Genomic DNA, 5,366 nt, shown 5'->3' with positions numbered 1-5,366 from the left:
GAAGAGAGACCCGAGTTCTGTCCACCGCTGACCGGCGAGTCACTGCCCCGCTCCATGCCGGTTTCCCCTCCGCCCTTCATCGGGCTTGTCTATTTAGACTAAGCTCTTCAAGGCACAGGCAGGCTCTTTACAACACCTGGCACAGCAGGGCCTTGAGCTCAGCTGCTCTCCTAACCCAGATACCCAGACAGTAGCTGCTACTGAGGTGGGATGTGATTTGGGCCAAGGTGGCCTACAGAGAGTTAAAAAATGTCTAGTAAATGTCAACACCCCCCCCCCCCACCACCAATTCAATTATTTGTGACACTCGGCCCTTCACAAAGGGGGCACCCAGCGGGGAAGGGAGGTGATCTGCTCCCGCAGCCCGGCCCTGGCAGCCCCGTGCTCCATCCACCGCCCTGCCAGGAGGGGAGGTAGGCCAGTGGCAATTGGAACTGGAAATGAGACAGGCTCAGCCCAGCCTCTGCCACACAGGGCCGCCGTAGCTGAGCGAGCCCTGCAGGGGGCAGCACAGCCCCGAGTTTATTTCTCCCCCCTTCCGAGCCCAGCGCTTGTTTGGCTGGGGCCAGCAGCCTGGAACAAAGACACCAACTTAGCCTTGTGCGGCTCCGCCAGACTGGGGCCCATCGTCTGGCCCACAGCAGTTAGGCTTTGGCTGGGGACAATACGTACAATACGGCGGCCCAGGGTTCAGACCGACACAGAGACTGCTCTGTGCAATCCACTTGCATGCAGCAGAATCCCGCAGGCCAGCAGCTGCCACCCCAGGTGTGGGGGCAAATTGGGCCCCAGCCGCACCCCAGGGAAGGAAACTTGCCCCGCTGCCAAGGCAAAAGTGCCCAACGACAGCTGATCAGTTTGTGTTTAAGCAACAGCCGTTCATGGTGAAGGATCAGCGCGTGCCCAGAACAAGAACATCAAGTGTTGGAACAAGGGCGGCAGGGTTTAGTGGCGAGAGCCGGTGACTGGGTACCCAGCCTCCTGGGTGCTATTTCTAGCCCTACCTTTGACTCCCTCTGCAACCTTGTGCAAATCCCTGAACCACCCTGTACCTCAGATTCCCTCCTGGGCCAGGTAATGCTTCCTGGGGCAGTGGAAGGTCTAGTTACCTGCTTGTAATCACAGCAGAAGGGGTACCAGAAACAGGCTAAACCTTACATCGGGCATGTGGTTTTGATTGGACAAATTACTCCTCTTACCCCTGCAGTCTCTGCTGATGAAGATAGCGAGGGTGCAGCCAAGGGCATGGGTTGGTTAGAGTCCAGCGCTGAAGTCAGCGCCCGGTGGAGATGATCTCTCTCCCCCTACAGTCCATGGGCCTGCGCTGGGACCAGCCACGAACAGCCTAGCCAGGGAAGGAGCACTGGAGGACCTTCCCCCACCCCACCCCACCCCACCCTTCTCACGTAGGGCCTGCACTGCTGCATTCCCGCGGCCACCCACTGCGGAGGATGCAGGACGTTCGGTCACTGCACAGGGCCCCTTCACCGCTTAATCAATGCGCCACCCACTAGCTCCCAGCTAGTCTGAAAGCAGATTCCCTCCCCACTACCAAAAGCTCCAACGCTTTCCCCTGCCAAGGGGCATGTAGCCATTCAACACCGAGCAAGGAAGTAAAATCTTCAGGCTACGTCTACACTTATAACACTTCAGCGTAGACACTCACTATAGCCATGGGAGGAGCGCTCCGATCACGGTAGTTAACCCGTCTCCCTGAGAAGCGGGAGAGAGAGAGTGTCCAGAAAGACATAGCTAGGCCAATGCAAGTTTCAGTGTAGACCAGCCCTTTAATTTAAGGTAGGAGCCTATACTATGGAGTCTGTGCCGGCAGAACCCCCTAGTGTAGATGCAGCCTGCACTGAGAGGAGTTTTAGCCCCCTCCTGCCCAAATGCCAGTAGCTATGTGGATGGAAGCCCTCGTCTGTTGACACAGCTGTGTCTACGCCAGGGGTTTGGTCAGTGACGTTATGTCGAGCCGGGTATGGGACTTTTCCCATAACCTGACTGACCGAGCTAATATGCTGATAAGCTCAGCTTGGTTACCGCAAGCATGCATGCTCCTCTTCGCATTGAGGGAGAGGCGGACTGGGTATTAAACCCATATGGCCAGGGCAGGTCAGTACTGCTCTGGGGTCCCAGGCTGGGAATCTGGTGCGGCTCTGCAGCTTGTCAAAGCAGCACCGTGTGAGAGGGAGCCCAGGCTGGCGGGTCAGAGGGCTCAGTGGTACCCCAGGGGGAACCCATCACACTAATATGTTGATATAACTTTTAAGCAAAGACCAAGCCTTACTTGACTGGGAAACTGAAGCAGAGCTGGATTAAGGCCAAGAGTTTCAAGGAGGCCCCTTGTTTTTGAATCACCCACAGGCCTGGTCTGCAGAGGTGCTGAATACTTCTGAGGTGCTGGAACTGCGGGTGCTGAGCACTTCTGAGAATCAGGCCCAAGAGGCCTAAAATTGGGTCCCCATAAATCAGCGCTGGGAATTCGAACAGCTGCCAGCCAGTCCCTCACTCTGTCCTTCACATTCCGCTCGTGTGTGGAGGCAGCCAGTTGACCTGCAAGATCTGCTCTAGCTTGAACATCCATTTTCCTTACAGCTGAGACAGGGAAAAACTAGGCAGTAGACATCCCCTGATTTAATTTGCAGTTTTCTGCTCAGACTCATATGCAAATCTTTCTTGCAATGGCTCACGTCTTTGATTTTGCCTCTGCCCCCAAGCCTGCACTCCCCCACTCCACCCGTGTGACCCTGATCACTTGTGGATGGAAGAGAGTGCCCTTTCTCCCCTCAAGACTGATGGCACCGTCTGGGACACCGTAGCCAAGCAACTCAGGGACTGTGCTGGGATTCAGGAGAGCTGTGTGACTGGGTAAGTCCCGTAGCTTCGTTTTACAGATGAGGAACCTCTGAATAGGAATGCATATCACAGCTAAAGCAATACAGAGCCCAGGCCCCAAGGGAGATTAACTATTCTTCATACAAATTACTACATCTCAGCTGTGTGACATCCTGTTTTCCTTCCTCCCTGCCCTCTCCTACCCCAGCTCGTTACGGGGCAAGGAGTAATACCGTTCTCCTTTATAAGCACTAGGCATTCTTACAGTACTGCGAATCAGGGCAGTACGTGGGCTGGCTTGTTTACAGCTGGTGGTTTGATATTTATACTCCCGGCACACGCGTCCCTCTGTGCCGTCCGCCCCATTTTGTTAAGCTCTAGCATTACAGAGCCTTGAAAACATTGGTTTGGACGGCCTGATAACAGACAGATAAGATTTCATAACAACGATTGCAGAGCTGCTTTTGAAGGCTGGTCAGCGCTTAGATCCTTGCCAGCTGGGAGCGAAGGACGGACTCTGTTCCATCAGTCCAACATCCTCCCTTGCTTTCTGCTCCGTGCGTTGGCCGGTTTATCAGCGCTTTGCACAATAAAGAGGCGCTCGCTTCTGGGGGAAAAAACGTTTATCAGCAGCAGCACCTGCCTCCAGCCCTGAGCTGGCACAGGTTCAGAAAGGCCAAGAGCCCAAAAGGGAAAGTTTACAGGCCTTTGAAAATCCCAGTCTAAGGGAGTTATGCCCCCAGCACCCATGGGTGCCCTAATCCCAGGGGATTTCAAACTACTGTCTTTATGCTTTCATTTTAGATTTTCAAGAAGGGGTGGTAAGTTAAGATACCAAAGGCACCGTAGGCCAGCTACTCTTAGGAAGTAAACACTGTAACAAGGAAAAAGGGATAAGTCTAGAAAAGGGTGCTTATTTGTGTTACGGCAGCACCTAGCAGCCCAGCCATGGCCTAAGATCCTGTTGCGCTAGGCACTGTACAAAGACACTCCCTGCCCCCAAAGAGCTTACTAGAGATCTGGCTTGGGTAGGAGATTGCAGCAAGGAAAACTGGAGCCATTAATTGCTCTTCATAACACTCTACGATACAACCGCATTTGCTCCAACCCCTCAGACAGAGACAAACACCTAACAAGATCTCTATCAAGCGTTCTTACAACTACACTACCCACCTGCTGAAGTGAAGAAACAGATTGACAGAGCCAGAAGAGTACCCAGAAGTTACCTACTACAGGACGGGCCCAACAAAGAAAATAACAGAACGCCACTAGCCATCACCTTCAGCCCCCAACTAAAACCTCTCCAACGCATCATCAAGGATCTACAACCTACCCTGAAGGACGACCCATCACTCTCACAGATCTTGGGAGACAGGCCAGTCCTTGCCTACAGACAGCCCCGCAACTTGAAGTAAATATTCACCAGCAACCACACACCACACAACAAAAACACTAACCCAGGAACCTATCCTTGCAACAAAGCCCGTTGCTAACCGTGTCCACACATCTATTCAGGGGACACCATCATAGGGCTAATCACATCAGCCACACTATCAGAGGCTCGTTTACCTGCACATCCACCAATGTGATATATGCCATCATGTGCCAGCAATGCCCCTCTGCCATGTACATTGGTCAAACTGGACAGTCTCTACGTAAAAGAATAAATGGACACAAATCAGACATCAGGAATTATAACATTCAAAAACGAGTTGGAGAACACTTCAATCTCTCTGGTCACTCGATCGATTACCTAAAAGCTGCAATTCTTCAACAAAAAACTTCAAAAACAGACTCCACCAAGAGACTGCTGAATTGGAATTAATTTGCAAACTGGACACCATTAACTTAGGCTTGACTAAAGACTGGGAGTGGATGTGTCATTACACAAAGTAAAACTTATTTCCCCCCCACCCCCCTGTTCATCACACATTGTCAACTGCTGGAAATGGCCCACCTTGATTATCACTACAAAAGGTCCCCCCCACCCAAGCTGGTAATAGCTCACCTTATCTGATCACTCCCCTTACAGTGTGTATGGTAACACCCATTGTTTCATGTTCTCTGTGTATATAAAATCTCCCCACTGTATTTTCCACTGCATGCATCCCATGAAGTGAGCTGTAGCTCACGAAAGCTTATGCTCAGATAAATTTGTTAGTCTCTAAGGTGCCACAAGTCCTCCTGTTCTTTTTGCGGATACAGACTAACATGGCTGCGACTCTGAAATCCTTCATAACGCTGCTACTTCTCAGCTGTGCCCTCAGGGTCTGGGGCCCTTGTTGCTTAAGCAGCATTCATCTACGGCTGCCCAGGACTCAGATTACAGCATCTACAAACAGGAAAAAAAAACAGCATCCCCTTTGAAACACCTTTATCAGCCACTGTCAGAGGCAGGATACAGGCTATATTGACCATCGCAAGCTAGGGGAATCCCAGTGAAAGCCTCAATTCACATCTGGCAAGGAACAGCAAAGCCCCCTCAGCTTCTGGTTTACAAGCAGTGAAACCTGAAACTAAAAATGTCT

Source organism: Lepidochelys olivacea (assembly GCF_965140295.1).
Source record: "Lepidochelys olivacea isolate rLepOli2 genome assembly, chromosome: 25".
Taxonomy (NCBI): domain Eukaryota; kingdom Metazoa; phylum Chordata; order Testudines; family Cheloniidae; genus Lepidochelys; species Lepidochelys olivacea.
This window is presented reverse-complemented; position numbering follows the sequence as displayed.